The sequence below is a fragment of the Oryzias latipes genome, chromosome 13 (genome assembly GCF_053564925.1).
Source record: "Oryzias latipes strain Hd-rR chromosome 13, Olatipes_Hd-rR_3.1".
NCBI lineage: Eukaryota > Metazoa > Chordata > Actinopteri > Beloniformes > Adrianichthyidae > Oryzias > Oryzias latipes.
The window spans coordinates 6,694,724-6,717,186 of NC_136249.1; the positions used below are offsets into that span (position 1 = coordinate 6,694,724).

Below are 22,463 nucleotides of genomic sequence, written 5' to 3' on the forward strand. Positions count from 1 at the left end.
TAAACGTCGGCGAAAATCGCCGGCGAAATTCGTCCCGGTGTGAACAGGCCTTTAGGATATTTAACTTTAATGTTTACATTTCTTTGACAACTGTAACTTTTCAACCCTTAACGCGATCACTATATCACGGAGAAACGCGTTTTTTCTCCTGTATGCAACACTTTACATGAGTTATGTGTTGCATATTGGTAAAACGCCTCTTTAAGGTGTTGCACAGCGGCTCTTTAACTGCGAATCAGCGGATTCACGTTGATTACGTAAGGTACGTCAAAGTGCATTGTAGGTTTTGATGGAGACATCTCCAATGTCAAAGGGCGACAGTGGCTCAGGTGGTTGAGCAGGTCGTCCAATGACCGAAGGGTTGGCAGTTCGATCCCCGCTCCCACCAGCCAAAAAAATGTCGTTGTGTCCTTGGGCAAGACACTTCACCCTCCTTGCCTCCAGTGTGGCTCCACTGGTGTGTGAATGTGCATGAATGTCCCGGTGATGGTCAGAGGGGCCGTAGGCGCGAAATGGCAGCCACGCCTCTGTCAGTCTGCCCCAGGGCAGCTGTGGCTACAACCATAGCTTACCATCACCAAGTATGAATGAGGAGTGAATGAATAATGGACACAATGTAAGCGCTTTGAGTGTCTTGAAAAGCGCAGATAAATCCAATCCATTATTATTATTATTATAAAGGTAAAAAGTTTAAAACTGAAAAAAAACACTGTTTAATTAATCCCCAGTTCAATTAGGGATTTTTTGACAAAAAGAAAAAAAAGTATTTTTCGACAGAAATGGGGGTGCGAGCTTCCGGTTTTGGCTAATGATGCATGGGCGCCATCTTGTTGTCTGCGGACTGGTCATCTATGTTGTGCCTCCGTCCGCCTTTAATATTTGTCAACAAAATCACGAACAGCTAAACCTCTTCCTCTTTGAATTTCATCAACATTAAAGCAAACGGGTCGGCGCCCTCTGGTGGTCATACACTGCATAGGTTGCAACTGTTCAAAACATTCAAGGTGTTTCCCAAGCAAATATACAAAATTCAAGGAGGTTACCAGACACATTGGGGGAAAGAAAATAACAAAACAAAATCCAATTCTTATGTAATTTTAAAAATAATAAAATGGCGCTTTAACATTTGAGAAAGATTTAATCACTAAAACTGAAGACATAAAATTTTACCTACAAAACAAACCGTTGTGCATTAGTAGATTAAGATTTAATTCAATTTCAATTCAATTTGATTTATTTAGCCCAATATTACAACAATAGTCATTTTAATGGGATTTATACTGATAATTGTATCGTAAATATGAAATCTCATAAGAGACGAAACAACAACTATGAAAAGTCTCTTTTGGGAGAAGTTCCTTTGAGGATGTGGCCGTTCTGTCCTGCTTGAAGACTCGTGACTAGATTCAAAAAGGAATAATAATGAAATATGGATCTGATCAATTTCCTCTAGTAAATTTTTATTAACATTGGAGACGGAGAGATGGGCGTTGTGTGCTGTGAAAAGGAAAACCCTCAATTAATGCTGGACTCGGTGGGGCTGTAACTCTCCGGCTCCCCCATGTATGTCAGATGACTCATTCCCAAATGTCCTTTGGTGTGCAGACAAGACTTGAGTGACACAATCATAAAGCAGTCAATTAAATGGGCCTCCTCTGAGTGTCCTCCAAAGAGCCCGGTCACATTTCCTTCCTGTCATCCTATCAAAGGCCATCAAGAGACTCAAAAATCACTATAACTCTAATCCAACTTGTTTGATCATTTTAAGCTGACAGTTGTGTTAGAAATGAAGATATACAAGTTATTAGGATAAAGAAATCCAGCTCTTTTGGCCTGAAACAAGAGCCCTCATGTCTCCCGTCTCTTTATTTTTGCAGAGCATTGGTAAAACTAATCCAAGCAAATAGGAGAAAGAGCAGATAATCACTTCCTCTAAACTGTGAGCTGTGTCTGCTCTCATTTTTTTTTCCAAGTCACCATTAGCAGCTCAGACAGGCTCAACATTTTAAATGGCATCCAGCCTTGTTCATCCTCTTATAGCCACCCTGGTGCAGCATGAAGGTTTTAATTAGTTGACCACAGCATTTGTAATATCAGTGTGTCTGCCATTAGCGCGTGAACCCAGCAGAAAGTCCCTCATGCAGGCAGATGATGGTAACTCACATTTCTGATTTGCTTTGTCGCTAACCCCGGTTTAAAACAGCACTCTCGCACCCGTCTGTTTTTACATGACTGCCCCGCTACACTGCCCCCGTCTTGTTTGTCTTTGTCAAGAAAATGCTTTTCTTTGCAACAGTAGCTCAGCAGTAAGTACCCGACTTGTCAGATCCAATCAGGAGGGTTTGATTTGAGCAGCACTGACCCTGATTGCAGCGTGCGAGCGAAGCAGCTCCGTTTAGCGGAAGAGGACACAGAACGCTTTTCCGCCAAAACCGCAGCCTCCAGTCTCCTTTCAGCGGGTCTTTTTGAGCACAAGCGTGTCAATGCAGCCGCTGCACACAGCTGCATGCTCCCCTGTAGCGTGATTCCTTCTCCACTGAATTGATTCAGGCTCTGTTTATCTCATTAGCTTCCAGCGTGTAATCAATCACACAAAGGCATTGGTTTCAGGCCTCCAACCCACTGTGGAATAAAAATCAACTCCTCGGCTGCGTGTGAAATAATACTCCATGTATGTCCTGCCTTATGGCATTCCGTCAAATGATGCTTCAGTTGTCATGGAGTGTTTTGGTTCTGCACAGTCTGCCCGAGGGATGCACACAAACTACACAAACATTTCCAGAATCTATTTGTTTCAATCCACCGAAATTTGGATTGATTCGATTCACGATTTCTTTAGGTTCTCTCTATCCACTCAATTCGATTCAATATGGAATTTACAAACATTTAGACATATTTGTGCAACAAAAACAACAATTATCTATATATGTCTTGAAGTTATTCATATTAATCTGATACAGTTCACATACTGTAGTATTGTAAAAAAAAGAGAAGAAGCTCCAACAAAAATGTGAAAATCCTTATATTCTTCCTCTCCTGAAGGGCGTTTCTGTTTGGCCTCTAGGTGGAGCTTGTGCTATAGGGGCGGCCGTGGTACAGCGGTAGGCCGGTCGACCCATGATCGTAAGGTTGCAGGCCCGATTCCCGCCTTGTACGACCATGTGTCGAAGTGTCCTTAGGCAAGACACTGAACCCAACCTTGCCTCTGGTGGGAGGTTGGCGCCAGTGTTCGGCAGCGGAGCCGCCATCAGTGTGTGAATGTGTGTGTGACTGGGGGAATGGGACTGTGACTGTAAAGCACTTTGGGCCTTCGAAAGAAGGTAGAAAGCGCTATATAAGTATACGCCATTTACCATTTAGATTACACTTTATTCCAGAATATTTGAGCAAAAAACTGAGCTTTAGACCACAAATGGTTGTTTAAAAAAAAAGTTTCCTTAAAACAATTGGGAAAATTCCTGCCTGTGAGTCACTAAAGCTGTTCATTTAGTCAGCAACGTATGTTTAGGTTGACTGAGCGTTAGCACTAGCACTCCTATGGGAAATAGCATTATACCTTAGCATCAAGCTAGCTTTAGTGCTGTTATGCGTTAGGTCACCGGAAAAAGAAAGGCATAAAAGATTATCTACTTTTAGGCATCGATTATTGATCTATTAAGCTTGTATTGATTAAGATCGATTAATCAATTTGATCAACCCAGCCATAGAAACTACACTTTGTTGAATTTCCACATTTTCAACAGTCAGTCTGCAGGAACAGGCAGGGCCACCTCGTGTCCTTTACAGGCTTTTCCATTTTCCGCCTGTGTGTATCCCCCGTGAAGGCAGTTATGACAAAGGCTAAAATAACACCTCAACCGTAGATTTGATCAACGTGAATCAGCTGAGTAAAGTGGAAAAAAGTGGCTATACTTTACTACCGTAAAGCGTTGCATGACAGAATCCGATTTACATTAATTGCATAAGAACTTCACTGCTGTAAAGTCTTCCATATCAGCTCAAAGCTGCTTAATCCACCTCAGAATCCGCCGACATTAACTTAATTGCGTCAAACACAGGTGTCAAACTTCGGACCTCGAGGGCCGGTGTCCTACATGTTTTCCAACTAACCATTGAAGCTCCTTATTGGCCAATCACGCCTGATCCAGGTTTTTAGCAGGATTTCCTAAAACCCAGCAAGATGCAGCCCTCAAGGCCAGGAGTCTGACACCCCTTTAAAACCGTGTGCTATCCTAGGCACTCTAATGTTGGGAGTTGGGTCATCTAGACCCACTAGACAGTGCGCTAAACCTTTTTTCTTCAATGATTTGTGATCTTCACTGGTGTCCATGGATTACATGAAATCTTTCCACCTTTGTCATGGTAGGGAGAACACGTCCATGTAAGGGTGGGGTCATCTAGACCCCACAAGACCGAACCTGAACCTTTTTTCTTCAATGAGTTACTGTGGTCCAAAGAATGTAAACACGGACGCTGAAGCCCTTGTGTTGAAGGGTTAAAGCAGCTTTTTTTTTAATTAATTGTTTTTCCTAAATTACTATAACGAAGTTGATTAAAACTTCCCATAAAGATGTGTTTGTCTTCTATTTTTTTTGGTTTAGGATCAAACTAGCTGCTTTGCCAGCTGATACTACATTGCAAAGACTTGTGGGAAGTGAGTACACAAAAAGCAATGCTCTAAAAAAAAAAAAGGTAAAAATCCAGAGTGTAAAATGACCTTTAGTTTCTTAATGTTAAAAATGCCACTCTTCTTTTACAAACATTTAATAATTAAAGGCATGGACGATCTAAGCTTCTTAGTTTTTCTGTCCTTTAGACTTTTTTCACGCTAATTAATTTCTGTTGCTGACAGGCTTAGCCAGCAAATGCTTTTCAATGCACCTTATTCAAATCTTAATTAAAGCCTAAAGCAAAAAGAGGCAAACCTGCACAATGGATTGGCCAAGAAGGTCACTTCACCCTCTAAATATTTGAATTTTCAATCCAATCAAAAACAGTTGTTTAAAAATAAGCTGGATTTTTAATCAGCTTTTGACACTAAGCAGATTCTTGTCCCAAAGCATTAAAGTCAACTAAAAAAAGAGCACTTTCATTTACAAAAACTACATCTGCGGAACTGGTTTAAACCATCAATTTAAGGCCCTGACAACAACAGCTCCTCTGAATTTGCAGACAAGTAGGAGCACACTTTGTGATTCAGAGATGCAACACTTGAAGTGAGATGTAATTGGCACCTACTACACATGAAATGTCACGCAGGGAGCCCAACAATAACAACAGGCTGCGGTGAAGACCTGCCATCTTTCACTCCTCAGCACGCTGCACACTTTAGCACGAGGTTTTGCAGCCAGCACACCTGCAGGTGTTTTGGTTGTCATTTCTGTACTATGCAAAACTAGATCGGAATAAAATAATAAAAAAATGACCCCAAAAGTAGTAAAATGAACATTTTCTCTCTGAGTAGACACATTTCCATAATAGTTTATCTTTTACTCATAGTGATAGTTTTGCCTATATTTTTATTGATGTGTTCAAGATGGTAATAAAGAAATATACTATGTTTTCTGCACTATAGGGCACAGCAAATGATGAGGTAAATATAATTGTATCATGTGGTGCACTGAACTGTAAAGAGCACTAAGCCACACAAAAAAGTCATCACGCCAGTCAGACTTTACTAACTGCACACACAATTCTAGAATGTATTTATAACATGCTACACGTTAGCCATGTTAGCATATTCACAATAGGCTGCCTGTAACTCTCTACACAAACCCCCAGACTAAAACCACTAAAACAAGCATTACTGTGATCCCGCTAACGCCCAACCTTGTTAATAGGAAAGCCACACAGCCACCTGTGTTTGGCCACACTGGTTTAAGAGGGAATTCAGTGCTGTCCACCAGACTGCTGGCTAGCGGCGCAGGGATGCTAGGCACAGCAACACGTTAGCATTTTCACAAGAACACCCAACTTTGTTTTCTAGTAACTTTGACATTTTGACAGAGCGTGTACCTCTTAAAATAACTTCAACATCACTTAACACAACCAGAATGAATGTATATTTAAGGCGCTCCGGAATATGCTTCTTTTTTTTTAATTAAGGCTTTTAAGTGTGTTTTATAGTTCCGAAAATACGGTATATTTATTTTACTGCTTTTTTACATTTATGTACACATCTCTCAAAATTGCCAGTAGTCTCTTCACAAAAAAAAACCCAGAAGGCTCCTGCGAGTGCCGTTCACTATTTCATTCCCATAGAAATATGTTTTCCCATGATGCAAAGTTAAGAAGACACTTAAGTGTTGCATTAAAATGTTGTGACCTTCATACTTTTCTACAAAAAGCCACGAACCACTTTCTCGTGATAACGACTTCTTCTTTTATTTCATTTTTTCTATTTTCTCATAATAATCTCATAATAATGAGATAGATCTCATTATTTATTGTCACAATAGTGCTTCAATGAGAAGACTGAAAATTGGAATAGGGCCTCTGCAGCTGTAGCTGAGCCATATTTCTGCTCAAATAGCAGTGACTGATTTGGCCGTTGTTTATGACCGGAACATCAGAACGATCTCTGACTGAGTTGCACCGCGATTAAAGTAATCAATCAGAAATTGATCATAGGTTTGACATTCTCTCTGAGAAATTGCTTTGTTTTGCTACGGATTGTAGAAAAATGAAAAAAGTACGTTATTCGTTGTCTCGCTATCACGACATGAAAACGTTTTTTTACTGTCGTGATAACAACATCTACTATCCTTTTAATTGAGAAAAGTTTTTTTTTGTGATAGTAGATGGCGTTATCACAAGACAATGGGCAAAAAAAAAGTAGGCCATTGGTGTCTTCCGTACGCTTCAAAAATTGGTCTCGGATGAAGAGCATCAGTTTAAAAATGGAAGCCATAAACCCTCAACAGCGACATTTCCCTTTTAATAAGTACTGATTGACAGCTGTCTGAGGTCCAGCAGCTCATGTGAAATGAGACTAAATGTTTTGTGGTTCACGTCAGTCCGACAGTTTATTAAAGCTTAAAAATGTCAAGCGAAGCGAAAAGAATTTGGCAACTGAAGGGCGTCTTTTGATTTGGGGATTTTACCTTCACGCTGTCCAGTGGAGCAGATATGTAAGCAGTAGACATCAGCATCGACTATCAAATGACAAGTCGTCGTCTGCGTGCTTCCGCTCAGCCTGGAGCCATAATTTATGTCTGACAAACACCCCGTTTGTTAACACTGAAGATTAAGATCAGCAGAAAATGAGATTGTTGCTGCTGATGAATTCATGGGCCTGGCAGCATCATTAGCACTAACAATGGATTCTCAAACCACATCAAGGCTCTGCCTAATAATGAGCCCAAGGTTTTTTTTTTATGTTGTCTGCACTATAAAAAGCTGTTAAAAAAAGAGCAGCATAGTCAAAATTACAATCAAATTGAAAGATTTGCAGATATAGGAATAAAAGTTGCTATTGATAATAATGTTTTAAAAGAGTGACTGAAATTGAGGTTCTTGGAATAATTATGGACGACAAAATAATCTGGAAGCCACAAATAAAGCAGGTCAGAGCTAAAGTGGGTAAAAACATAGCAGTGTTGGGAAAAAGTGCGTCACACACTTACTCACAAAGCATGATTACTAATATTTTCATTGATAATACTATATATTTACAGTACAGTGTAAAAGTTTGGGGAAATATAAAAATATTTTACATCGAAATATGGAAAATGAAGAATCGTTCATGGTGTGGATTATGGATGAAATGCACTTCTTTAAGGTCGGGTTTATTGAAATCACGGGAACTAGTGAAACTTAAAACAGTACTCATCATAAAGCCAGACATAACTAACTTCCAACAAACATCCAACAAATGTTGAAGGACAGAGATGGGGGTTATGAGTTAAGAAATCAGCTGAACTTCAAAAAGCAGAGCATTCATGCAACGAAAAAGAAAATGTGCTTCTCAATTTGTGGTGTGGATTTAACAAAGAGTAAAAGTTTACATGTATTCAAAAAAAAAACTACAAGAAGTCATTAATGGAACCTTGCAATGCCAGAAATGATCAATTAACACAAAAATGTCCCTTCTGCATAGGTGCTGTGCAGAATGGAATGAATGTTTTGAACAAAACTTTCAATAGAAAAATGCAGATGATCAGGTGTTGTAAAAAAAAAAAGGGGTGGGGTCAACCAAGATTTCTCTATAACCCACTCCTTTCAAGTACACTGTCTTGTTGTATCTGTCTATTTCCAATTCTTGGGTTTATTTTCATTTGTGTTTGAAATAAAATTGAAAAATATATATGTATATTTTTTGAATAAGACCACTAATTCACCACCATGTCTTTGGAGAAGCAAATCCATGATAAGAATGCTCTCCGCTGGACGTGTCGGTTTGCTCTTAATGCACACATCTTCATTATGCCTCACAAGTTTACTCAATGAGTCTTCATCCCACAACACACCACAATTAAACCAGGCTGCCTGAGCCTCATAAATCAACACAAAGGGCACCCTTCAGTGTGAATTTTCATTTAGCAATGCAAACATTAATAATTCCCTGTGGAGTTTCCCAAGACGGTCTATGGTCGTTCTGGATCCAGACTAGTTTACAGTTGATATTTTTTTTTTTTACCATAATAAGTAAAAGTTGCAAAGTGGATGGAAAAACAAACAGCTTTAGGTCAAGTCATATCTGATATTCTTCTCCAGAATGGGTTCATCCAGCTGCTGCTGTCTGAACCGCCATGGCGAGGACACGGTGGGGGGTGAGGACTTTATAGATGAAACCAGAAGAAAAGAAAAGAAAAAAAAATACTGTGGATTAAGTACAAGGTGAATTTAAAAAAATTATTAGGTTGTAAAATTTAGATCATGTAAATTTACTTTTTAAAAGAACAAATGAACCAAAGCAGCTCAACATGTCTGTTTTAAGTCTTTTCTATATCATGTTGTTATATCGTGCCTTCTTACATACCATAACTTTATACCATGGTCTGGCTGAATACTCGATTCTGATTGGCTGCTGGGTGTGTATTAAAAAGTGATAACCGCACGGTGAAAAAAGAAGTTCCGGTCAGCTAGCTTAAATGCTTTGCATCACTGCGCCAGCCTCTTTAAAACAACCTTTAGCTTCATCATCTGGACAAAACGCCAACGCAACAGGAAGTTCACCTCTCGTCTGCAGACGAGCACAGCAGTCAACCCGGGTTCTCTCGAACTCACAACTTACTTTCATGAACCCATTTGAAGTCAACCAAAGGTCAACAGGTCCGTTCTACGGAAACAGGAACCAACTTTTAAAGACCAAAGTGGTGAACAGCTCCTGATAAGGACATTGTGCAAATGCCTGCAGGGGATTGGCTGCTGGACACAGGAAGGAGCAGTACGCCGCCACTATAAGACTTCTCTTTTTAGGAAGTTTGTTCTTCTTTCTTTCTTTCGTTCTCAGAGTTTCTAGTTATCTTTGTTGTTATGTCTGCAGACATTAGATTGAGGTCCATAGAGAATCCGGGTCACTTTAGACTTTTGGAGAAAGCCATGAATCCAGGCGTCATATTTCTTGAAATTATATTTGATAATTTTAGATCTTTATTCTTCTTCTATTATTCTTCTATATGTGTTAAAAAATTTTATTACCATGGTGGCCCCCATACTCCATATTAATGATCTTTTCTGCTTTACAAAATATTATGTTTTGCCTCTCTAGAAGACACAGGGCTTTATTTCTTTCTCACCGTTTTACTCCCATCCCATGCCCCGTCCTCAAAGACTCCCCTCCAACTCCCATTTAGGGTCTCACTCCAGGCACCACATCTCCGATGAGGTGGTTTCTTGTCATGACAGATGTTAAGAAGAGACAGATTTTTGAAAGTGTCAAAGGAGGGGGATGGAGCTTATTTAGAGGAAACGTTCTTAAAACAGACCAGCAAACGTCTGTCTTTTCCGGCGCAGACATGCTGCAAGGCGGTTACTGGGGAGACGGCGGCACAGATTGCCTTCAGCTTCAGAAAAGTCGGAGTGAACCGAAGCTCAGTGCGATTGGAACTTACTGAGACCACCTCGAAAGATGTGTCCAAGCGCGGTTCCTGGTCCCGGACCAGGGTCTGCTCGGGTGTATTCAGACTGAAAACCAAATGTGTCCAGTCTGAAAACACCCTAAATCATTGATGCCACTGGATTCTTTTTGTCACTTGGGAGAGGGAATTCTCTTTTGGTTTTTCCCTGTTCTGACACAAAACATACCTCAGCGTTTCATCCCATTTCAGGGAACAGCCAACAGACTGCAGAGCATTAAACCGTTATGAGAAAAAACGAAATTATTCACTATTACAAAAGAACAGGCTGCATAAGAAAGCACAACAATTATTCATTCAAGGCCTCGGTTTGATGTATTTAAGGTCTGTCTTTTAGATTTCATGAAAAACTATCAGTTCTGGAGGAATTTTATTTTAGTAACTTTCTTTAACCTCAGCTTGTATTCATGTTTACATTCAACATATTTGACATGACATGGATCAATGAGATCCAGCTTGGTTCATAAATGTTTAAAAAAAAAGTTTAAATGTACAGGGAAGAAAAAAAGGGTTTGATTTGGGTTTATTTTAATGGGACATGTTGGTTTTTTATTGTCATTTTCTGCAGATTTTAACTGGATTTTCTTGTTCAAATCTGGATTGTTAGCATTTTTGTTCCATAAGTAAAGAATGAAGCCAACTGAAAAAGGTTTTTGTATGTTATAAAAACAGATTGGAAGCGATGTTCTTTTGCTGCTGTTTAGTTGTATCTTTAAACGTTTTCATCACCAACAGTCAATGTTTTTCTCTTTCTTTTATTTCTAGATTCCGCTGGGCTTTTAGAGGTCGGATGTCTCGGTGACTAATGGCTTCTGCCTCCTTGGTGACTCTGAGAACACTGCAGCGGACTGCTGAACAAAATGTCCGCAACACTCTGGGGATCTCCCTGTAAGACGCTTCGCTCTGCAGCCAAAGATCAAACCAAGCGGCTCTGCTTTCATTCCTGGTGACGCTCTGTCAGGACCTCCCTGTGCGGACAGGCGTCGGCTCCCTCGTGTGTCCTGAAAGGTGCAAACACGGGTGCATCTTCCTGTTCAGGCGTCTGACCCGGTTTAGGAAAACTCTAACTGCTCTGTTAACTTAAGATGGGATTTAACTTGAATGTATTGAAATATTAAAAAGCAAGTTAATGAAATAAAGTAACAAAAAAGTTCAGCAGAAATTTACCTCTGAGTTGTGGGCAGGGCCAATGACACAAAGTAAGTCCTCCTCTACTTCCCGCCATCCATTTCCTGCTAGCTTAGAGTTTTGAGCCAGATGTGGGCTCAGGGAAATAAAGACGTTCATGGATCTGGATCAGAATGGAGCGGAGCAGGAAGCTTGTGGCCTGTTGAAGTCGGTTCTATGTCACGCTTATAAACTTTTCCCAGTGACATTATTTTTGTCTGCTCCTAAATCACAACTATTTGAATAAAGAAATACTCAGACATCTATATTTAATTTTAATTTCCTAAATATTAGTCCTCCATTATCAGGAAAATGCCAAAAGAAAAAACTCCATTTTCATTGGAGTGGGTCTCTAAGAAGATAAATGAACATACTTTTTTGATTTTGATTTTGATTTTATTGATTGATTTCAAGCATTGTAGTCAAAGCAATAAAGAATTTACACATATTTATCAAACTCATTACAGAAATGATGAAATGCATAGATTAAAAAGACAGAAAACAAAACAAAAATGTCACTTAAATCATATATGCTTAATTAAATACAGTGATCATTAACTGAGGTATAAGTACAGTTTGATTTATTGCTTGAAAAGGAGTGGGAAGAAGCAAGCTTATATAATCCCACCCCTACTCCCGTACTTTGTTATTAATTTTGCTAAATCAAATTTTCCAAAAAGTCTTTGAGTTACCTCTTAGTCATTTCCTTTAGCAATGATCCTTCTGATCATTTAGTTTCTACTGTCCACAGCCTTTACCACAAGTCTTCTCAGCCTGCTGCTTCTCCATTCTTCAGTGTTATTATTATTATTTTTTTTTATATTTGATAATGTTTTCTTTTCTTAATTAATTATTTGCCTTTAAATTATGTCAAAGTATTTTTTTAAATGATGTTTTTTTCCAATTGAATCCAGTTTTGGGTCTTCTGACATCTGTAGTACTAAAGGTAAATACATTAGCCATAGAAACTGAAATCAGTGACAGCATTAAATATGTTTTATTCCATGTTTCTTATAAATGTTTACGGAGCTAATCTCACTCAGGGGGACAGATTAGCTGGTCAGCACACCAGCAGTATAATTTGTTGTCATTGCAGCTGAGGCATCCCAAACAGCTGGTGATGCCAAATTGCAGAGATGCTGAGTCTCTGCTCACCACCTGTTGTTTCAACATCTCTCAATTGTTGCTGTTTTTAAAGGACCCAGTTGAAGGTGATGATTGTTTTTTTTTATTGTTTTTGCCAAAGCTGTTCCAAATATTTACATGCATGTGTTCATGCACCAGGCTCATTAGTGGTGCTTGTGTTCTCTCAGCATGACCACAAGGTGATCCTTTACCCAGCAGAGTTGGACGGATACTTACTCTTGTTAAATCTGAGGGATTTATGACAAAAACCTGTAGGATTTTGTCAAAAGGGCAATTGAGTAAGCTTGTTTGAGCCTGAAACCCCGGATTCCTTCATCACACAGTGTGCAGCCCTTTGCTGCTTCCTAATGTGTGAGTAATTGCAGCGGCACAGACAGGAAGTGGATGTTTACCAAAGAAACAAAAGGCACAAAAAAAAAGTTACAGAACAAACCATCTTTGAAAGCACTTCGACAGAACACAGGAGGGATTGAAACTCCTTTTCTTTGATTACTCGTCTGATTTCAGCCCAAAACATTGCTTCGTCTCAGACACCCCCAGCAGCTCCTCAGATGTTAGTCAGATTTCACTCGCACCCCCACAGCATTCAGCACCGCTGTCGGGTCACATTATCATCACGAGCTTGTGGTGACAATAATGGAAGACCTTTGTCATCATGTGAAATTATCGTCTCTGCCTCCTAATCACGGCCACTTTCTGTGGGGTGGCACTCTACTCCACTTCACAGTTTGCTAAATGCAGCCGCTCCTCCCTCCAGGCTTGACACTTTTAACAGGCCCTGTCGTCTCTGCTATAGTCACTGCAGGTTCAGAGCCTTGAACAAAAGAGGGAGGCTCTTCTCTCTTATGTTATATAATTGCTACCCTTATAGAATGCATTCCAGGCCAAGGCGAGAGGAGCAAACAGTTGGTGTTTCTATGTATTCTTGGTCTTGTGAGGCCTAACGTGCTTTGGCAGAGGGGGGTGTGTGAAGCTGAAGACTCGGTCAGGAGTAGGGATGGGTATCGGTAAGGTTTTAACGATACTACTGCTCTTATTGATACTGCTTATCGATACTGTATTTTAACAATACTCTTATTGATACGTTTTGAGGACGAAAAATAAATGAATAAATTAAGAACATAGTGTTTTATTTCCTCATTATGCAACAATGTTTTTTAACAAAACATTTTACGTCATACATTTTCCAACTTGAAAAGTAAAATACACGAAAAAAGAGGTTATTTTGTCCAGTACGGATAGCAGAACCGTTGAGGTCAGATCGTAACGATACTGCGGTCTTGACGGATGTTGCCCCGGGGCTCGTTCATTACCGGGGCTCGGTACCCATCCCTAGTAAGGAGCTCTTTTTTATTATTTCTTTTTGCGGACAAATCAACTCAGAGGAAATGAAGAGAACTGGTTTGTGTGCAGCCGGAATTGTACATTGTAAGTCAGTCAACGGGAAAAGAGATGTGAAAGAGAGAGCCTGGAGAAAGATTTGCACCACTGCGACATTTCGCACCAAACCTCTTAGTTCCTGACTGCACATTCAGCCCACGGTGGTCACCAAGCAGGTAGAGGCTTCTTCTTCTTCTTCTTCTTCTTCTTCTTTTCTTTTGCTACTGTTTACAAGCACATGTCCACCACCTACAGTTGGAAGAGGCTTGGCAAAGCGGTGTAAATCTATTGAGTCTTGATTCGGCTTTTTTCTTTCACAGCTCTGTTACGATATTTGAAAGACTTGGTGTTGCAGAATTCCAATTCCAATTATTTATTTCTCATCCCTGATCAATTTTCAAACGGTTGGCACTTCGGAGAATTAAAAGGGATGCCGTTCAAACGTCAAAGTTCAACCTGGTCTGACATGCAGAGCCCAAAAACTGCAAAACCTGTATGAATGCCAGAGTTTTGAATGCAGAAGCCTCAAATGCACCTTTCAGTGGAAATGGCCGCTTGAACGCACAGGAGGCCTTTGTCCTTCTTCTCCATCTTCATTTTGAAGAGACCTGATGACTGAGCAACTGATTTAACGCTGGCAACTGCTTCTAAAATCATTCTCTTGTCCAACACAGCTGTGCTTCCTGAGGGAAAACCAATCAAAATGTGTCCAGATACAATTTAAAAAAAAAAGTAAAACATTTTGCAATCGCCCCATCAGGCCAGCTGTTTGACTTCGGAAACCTTTTACGGTAGTTAAATGTTCTTTTATTGACCATCTACATAGGTAGATATGAAACAGAAGCAGCCAGAGACACTCATTTGTTAAAATGATGCAGATTTTATTTTCTGAGACTAATAAAATGTAAATAAATGTGGCCTTTCAGGCTGGAATAATGATTTCTTTTGTTGCTGAAAAAAAAAGCCATTTCATTTGCCAGCAAATGATATATAAGTGTAGCGTGCGTCTGACTCGCTTTATTTATGGCTTATGGGCATGACAGCATCAGCAAAGAAAGAAGCAAACCTAAGGACCGCTGCTGCTGAGTTCAGAGGGACTGGAATAAACGGCAGCTTTAGCGCAGAGTGAAGGCTGGTTTCCAATATAAACTTATCACGAGCCCCTTTCACAACTGGCCCTTCATTAAAGTGCAATTATGACGGTAGCCATTATGGCCCCCAAACACCTGCGCTATGATCTCAAATCCTTTGTGAAAAGCTACATAATCTCATGAAAAAGAAGAATCTGTGAGCAGATTTAATAATTCAGTTCTTTTTGGACTTGTACACCAATTCCGATCCTCTTTTAATCTATTTTTTAGTGTTCCCAGGGGTTTTTCGACTGTGATTAGTCCATTTTTAGCCAAAACTCAAAAAACTCTGTTGAAATTACCTCTTTTTCAAACTGCATTTCTTCATCGGCTCCTTATTTACAATTTGAATAAAGAAATAGTCAGAAATGCAATTTTAATCAAAATTGTCTTCATATATGTCCTCCATAAAACCATGTTCAAAAACACCATTTTCATCTGAGTGGGTCTTACATTCCTTCCTGTTCTGAGCTCCACATCCTCTCCACTGTCAGATACCCTCCCATCCTCCTATAATACTTGCCTTTCAAGTTCAATTCTCCATATAAGTGAGTATTGGTGGCCCACACACTGATTGTTTTTGGCAGCCTTTCTGAAATTGCTGAAATAAGTCAAGATGCATTCTACAGCCCCAGCAAGTTCGGAGGAGTTGAGCATCTAATTATCCGCAGTTTCTGGTCACTACAAGCTGCTGTGATGTACTGCAGGCACAACAACCGCTGTCCCTGAGGGAGAAAGAGCTGCAGGAGAGAAGACAGCGAGAATCTGTGATGCACAGTTTGCTCTAATTCCTCTGCAGAACAATAATGAGCTTCAACAGTGGCTGTTTTAACGGGGAGCCAGACAGATTTTAGGTGTCCGGAGGAGTGTAAGACGGTGAGTACACAGCAGCGGAGCAGCAAGACGTGACGGGTTGTTCTTCATTGGCATTTCACTTTGTCTTTGTGTCTCAACTATTCATTACAAAGGGTGTGTACCCACTTTTTTTTATAGATATTACCATGATTACCCATGCCATCAGACAGCTTGGATTTTGTTCTTATGTTGGTAACCATATATTCGGGTGCCATAAGCAAACATTAGCGGTGCAGTAACCTTTACTTGCGGCGAGACCGTACTACTTATTATTGTAGCCCAGGGCTGCTCATTCCCGGTCCTGGAGATCTACCACCCTGACTGTTTTCCAGATCTCCAAGTCCTGCTAGCTGCTGATTAGCTCAACCCAATGTCTCCAGATTCTTGAATGACCCACCTGGTCCAGGTGATCAGCAGCTAGCAGTGCAGGCGGAGCTGGACAACAGGCAGGGGGATACCAGGAATGAGAGGCCCTGGTTTAGCCCTTACCACAGAACCCTCTGAGGAATCTAGCATACCTGTCCTTTTCTACAATAATAATTAGGCAAAAACTGAGAACAGTTTGCCATAAACACCTATGAAAGCAGGGGACATTGATGGTAGAAGTGAAAATAAATTCACCTAGATGCCCTACATGTTCAAAAAAGTTTTCTTTGATAATATATTTAAAGTCCAACGTCTTTTGGTCGTTCCCAGTGGTCTCTTAGTTATGATTATGTTGTTTTTCGCCAAAACTGAGTCGTTTTCTAGGCCATAGTTTCTGCAGAGTGGCAGTAGTTTATAAAAAAATTAGCCTCTGAGTTGTGGGCTGGATCATTGGTGCAGAGCAACCCTGTCCCCCCTTCCCGTCACATTGCTGAAAGCTCATGGCCCGCCCTGCGTATTTTCTGCATCACAAACTCTTTTTCCAGCAGCATTTTTTTTGTCTGCTCCTGATTCACAATGATTTGAAGGAAGAAATAGTCAGAAATGCATTTTTTGTTTTTATATATTGCCACAAGAACATGGCGAAAACACCAAAAACACCATTTTCATAACAGTGGGTCTTTAAGACAGCAATATTTCAAAGAGCCTGAATATGACGCATGAAATAAAGCAGCTATGCTTAAATGACACATGCTTTGAAATGTTCACACAAAAACAGAGAACCTCAGTCAAACTGAGTGGTTTTTCAGGCTGCAAAACCACAAAGTGGCATAAAATTATTGCGCATTTGAGGTGAACTCACAGATCTGTCATACATGAAAACTGCAGCTGATTCATCGACTGCATCCATCTGCCAAAAATCCAAATGTGAAAGGATGATCAGTGACTTTTAAACAAATGCTTGAGATTTGACGAATCAAAATTGGGAGAAAAAAAAATGGTATTCTATTCCTGACGGATGTCAGGATGACAGATGTCCTACTTCCTTTGTCTGCAAAATCCTGAGCTTTTATATGTGTCAGTTTAGAAGAAGAAGCAACATGAAAGAAAGAGCAGAAAGTAGGACAAACCTGAGACAATCTATTCATTAATACTGCAAAATCAAGACTGGAATTGATTTTAATTAAGGTGTTAAATTCAAATGTGTAGATGTAAAAAAAAATAAATAAAAATAAATAATAATATAATAATAATAAATAAAAAAATAGGTGAACAGCAGAAAAACTGCAGATGTTTTGGTGCAGAAAGCCTTTTCTGACAGTTTTATTGTTACATTTGAAAACTAGTTTTGAGCTGTGTTGGAAAAGACTCCCAACATCAAGTCGGATTCCTTATCATTAAGGGAAAAAACAAAACAAAACACAGTATGATAGATTCATACCACATTTTATGTGTTTCTCAACGCTCTAGAAAGAAGTGTGCAAATTCAGTTTGTGTGAGTAAATCTTGGTTTGTGTTTCTGACATTTATTGCCTCACATTTGGAAGCTTATTATTAGCTTAAAAGCTTTAGTAATTAAAGGATGTGGGTGCTTATTCTGGACGATCACCCATTAGCTCTGCGTTACTGTAGATGGAAAGGGCTTCTCTTAATTGAAATCAAAACCGAAATGATGTTTCCTCTGTGAGGAAATGCAAAACGAATAAAAAAAACGACACATTTTTTTTAACGGTCAAAAACAAGTTACCCTATTTTATGCACACCTAAATACTTTAATTTACTTCAAAAATGACAGTGCGTCTTAAAATTCCAGAGCACCACATACCTGGATTCATTCTGGCTGCGCGTTGCTGATACATGCTAACGTGGCTAACATGTAGACGTGATGTTACTAACAAGGTTGGGGGATAACGTGGTCACAGTCATGTTTATTCTAGCGCTATCCGTGTGTTTTTTATGTGTTGCAAATAAAGTAGTGAGTAGGTATTGTGAATATGCTAACACTTCGTATGTAGCTAGCATGGGGCAGGTTCTAAACAAATTCTTGTGAACAGCTGCGCTGTAAATAAATCACATTTTTGAAAATAGACCATTCACTGACGGTGCTCCTTTTAGTGTAGTGTGCTGCCTCATAACATCAGCCTTTAGCACTGAACCCACTGAGGAATACAACATACCTCCTTTTCTACAACAATAAACACCTATGAAGGCCGGGAAATTTAATGGCAGAAGTGGAGATAAATTCACCTAAATGCATTACAATATGTCCAAAACAGTTGCCTTTGTTGATATTTTAAAAATCCTACTCCGGTCATCTTTTGATTTTTTTAAAAGCGTTCCCAGAGATCATTTAATTATGATTAGGCCATTTTAAGTCAAAGTAGAAAAACGTGTCACGTGATTATTGCGAATACGCTAATGTGACTTCAAGCGTAGCTAACATGTAGCGTGTTACAAACAAGTTAGAGTTCATGTGAACACAGTCTGAATGACTGACAGATTTATTTCTGACTCTTTTGTCTTGCGTTCGGTGCACCTTGTATTATTTCAAAAACAGACCATTCATTGAGGGTGCACCTTATAATATAGTAAATAGAGTTAGAAATATGGTACATGGTATTAATCTTTATAATTGCAAAACAACTTCTTCATATTTGTCATCAACTCTACTCATTTCACACAATAACAGAGGTATTTTGATGAGAATTGCAGCAACTTCAGGGTTTTATTTCCTGCCCAGAAGGCCGCTGCATTGAATGCACCGAGAGGCAACCCGAAGGACAGAGTGAAATGAAGACCCTCCGTCTCCCCAAATGAGATCCGGACACTATTTGCTGACATTGCCTGACTGAGCAGAAACTAAAATTACACACGGTCAGAGGGTGCAGAGCTGCACACAGGCATGCAAACACGCATGCGACAAACAGCTGGCAGCATGTGCAGCGTAAATGCATTGCTGTGTGGAAATAATGCATTTCAGCACAGTGCTGAAGAGAATCCAAGAGTTTTGCTTTAAAAAGATGTTCTCTTAAGGCTCAAGGTCACAACATTTTTGAGGATTTTGTTGGAAAATAATCTAATTTATACATTTAGGCATTTGCTGGAAAAAACAAACAGCTCACATCTGTATTTTATTTAAAAAAGCTAAGAGTACAGAAGAGATTGCACGTCATCTTTTTCCATGAACTTCTTCTCCGACTGGCTTGTGAAAACATAATTTTGAGGGAAAACACATTTGCTCATGGGGACTGATGTCAAACTGGGTGTTAGCTTGTCATAAGTGGACCAAACTGAACTTTTTAGAAACATGCTGATGCCCTTTTGTCTTTTATGGAGGCCCAAACCTTTTGACCCCCCCCCCCCCCCCCCCGGTTTGTGCCACCCTGTAGTACTTGAATTCCAGTGGGACGGATATAGCTATAAGCAGAAATGTAAATGAAAAGGGTGACCCACTGCTACACTGCTGCATCTTGTAAAGAACCATTGAAAATGAAATTAAATTGGTTGGGCTACTTAGACTTTTAAAAATCTGCTTCCATGGTTTCATCTAGAAAAACAAAAAGAGCTGCTCGTGTATCTGTCATATCTTGGGGAAAACAATAATGTGCCGCCAACTAAATACAACAGCATTTGCAAAAAGAACACACATGATACTGGACCCAGAAACAACACAACCTATTAAATATGTAGGCTATAAAATCCTGAATTCTCCAAGCCTGAACCAAGCGCCAATTCTAAAAGCACACTTTCTTGTTATTCTGAAGCCATACACAATCATCACCGTGCCTAGGATATTACAAACTAATCACCGTGCATTCCAACATTAAACCGAAAAGGGAAAGCGAAGCGTAGCATCCCTACCATCCGAGGATGTTTACGTTGAAAGTGTCAAACAATTGTGCTAAATTTAAGAAGGATTTAGTATTTATTGTTTTATGACAGGCATACAACTGAAAGTTGTTTGTTTTTTTTGCTTATTAGAACATTTCACAACAGATTTTTCCTATTTTTGTTGTTGCTTTGAAATCAGCACATCATATATATATCAGACTGAAACCAAACTGGGACCCAAAAATCAAGGTTTGAACCACAATGTGGGGAGAATGAATAGCTGCATAGAAGCAACATTTCTAAAAACTTCCCTTTTTCGTGAGCCATGCATCCCTTCTGTTGTTGTTGGTTCGTTCATTCATTTCTTATGGGGTCAAACTGCTCAGAATCAGCATAACAAAAGATTTCCCTCTGGACCTCTTTTTCTGCACCTCACCTTCTTTCATCAGACTTCTTTATCTGTACTGCAAGATTAAAAATGCATTTATTTAAAAAAACAAAAAAACAAGGGAAATCAATTCCCATTGATCAGAGAATTCCAGCTGAACTCACGTCTCTGCTGTTCTGTTCAAAGAAAATGGGTCTGTGCCCGTCTGCTATCTCAGCACTCAAATGCTCATCATGAGGATTATTGCCAATTCCTTTCATCAGGCTGACGCTGAACTGCTCCTCCAGCTTCCAGCTCACGCTGCCTCTCTCCAGCTTCCAGCATGCACTGCTTTCACACCCCCCCCCCCCCCCCCCCCCCCCGTCTCACTTCCACAGAGCCCTGCAACCCGGGGACTAAGATGGCAATCTCCAAACCAAATCAGCATTAAACTGGCTCATCTTTGTCAAGCTCATCGCATGCCTTCAAGTGCCTTTCAGATGCTTATCTGACCATGTAAGTCAGTCAGGCATAGTGAACAAAAAAACAAAAAGAGAAGATGATGTGAGATTAGGAATTTTACCTCATTGATTCACAGACTTCAGTGCTGTTCCCAGCGCATGCAGCAGAAAGCCATCAATTCATTCTAGAAATCCTGTGTTGCTCCCCGCTGTGTTGTCGCCCCTTCCTCTTCATTGTCCCCCTCTCGGAGGAGAATTCACTAAAAGCATCTCTTTCATTTTGCCGGGAGGAACTTGCCTTTGCGCACAAGAGGGCGAAATGACAGAGATGTGGAGCAAGGAGAGAGCTGGAGCTCCACGGGTTTTTCTCTTTTTCCTCCTTCCTTCTTTCCTCTTGCACTCACACACGCCACAGCGGGTGCATGAGGGGAGACGTCAGAGTGACGGACAGCGATGTTTGTGTTTTGCTTCTGTGGCTCTTCACCTCTTCTTTTGCGTGCTCTCCCTCCCACCCTTCTTCTCGTATCCCTCTTTTTTTGGGTTGTTGTTTTTTTTGGTTTTTCTCGATTGGCTGAAGCGGACGCGGGCTGCTCTGTCGTGACGGTTGGAGACGGTTCCACGCGCGCAGAGATGTCTGTGAATGGTGTGTGTGTGTAGAGGACTACAGTAGCCTCCTAGCTGAGAACTGAGACCACCCTTCCCTCCTCCCTCCTAGAGATGGGCTTTCTCATGGCATGTACCAATACAGCTCCGAGCAGGGTGGGCTGCAGAGCTGAAAGAGAGGGGTGCAGGATAAAGCACGAATAAAAAAGAGAGAGACGGGAGGGGAGGGGGGGGGGGTCTCAGAGTGCAGCGAAGGGTAATAGAAAGAGATGGGGTCAAAGGCAGAGGAAAAAAATCCAGAACCGCCTTTCCAGTGTGATGCTCTGGAGCTGGGAATGACTGGTGACTGTCAGAATCTGACCGTTTCTCTAGTCCACAAACGACTTTTGTGAAACTATTCATCATTTCCACTTACGCCTCTTGAACAGGAAAGTAGGAGAAGAAAAAGGCAAATGTTGAATTTGTCTTGCAGCAGCTGAAACACAGTTGGAAATAGGCCGATTACTCATGCAGAGTCACACGTGCACATCCAAAATTGCCATAAATTACCTCAATACTGCATGCAGATGAAAAAAAAAGTTCACTTCTTCAGAAAAGCAGACAGTAGTTTTTCACAGCCACCTCGTTTTCAGCTCCTTAAAGACTCGCCCCTATAGGAGCGAGATAGTTTTAACATGTTCTTGTAGCATTTTTCTCACTGTGGAGGATACAAATAAAAGAGTTTAAGATTAAAACTGCGTGTTTGAGTACATGTTTAAGAATCAGGAGCAGATTAAAAACAAGACATTTGAAAAAAATCTCAGTTGTGATGTAGCAACTGAAATGGGTGGGTCAAAGCCTCCCTGCTCCGCTCCATTCAGATCATCCACCTGCAGACAAATAGATCCATGTGCGTCTTTGTTTTGCTCGTCTGAGCTGGAATCTGGATCAGAACTGGACGGCTGGATAATTTCAATACTGTTTTGCATTTTTGTTGCGCCGCTAATAATTACAGTGGGGTTGTGAGAGGCTGTAAGCTAGTGGGGAGAGAGTGTAAACGAAGAGATGATGGGATACTTCCACACCAAGACCACCACTC

The 22,463-nt window shown here is 40.3% G+C and overlaps 1 protein-coding gene across 11 annotated transcripts in view; it reads right to left on the reverse strand.

Moving 5' to 3' along the window:
* b3gat1a (beta-1,3-glucuronyltransferase 1 (glucuronosyltransferase P) a) overlaps nt 1–21,562 on the reverse strand; it is a 123,583-nt gene extending 102,021 nt beyond the window's left edge. For all 11 annotated transcript variants that reach the window (XM_078956457.1, XM_078956459.1, XM_078956458.1 and 8 more), the window contains exon 1: nt 20,905–21,562. The gene's annotated coding sequence lies outside the window, so the exon portion shown is untranslated. The remainder of the gene's footprint in view (nt 1–20,904) is intronic.
* Nucleotides 21,563–22,463: the final 901 nt, after the last annotated feature.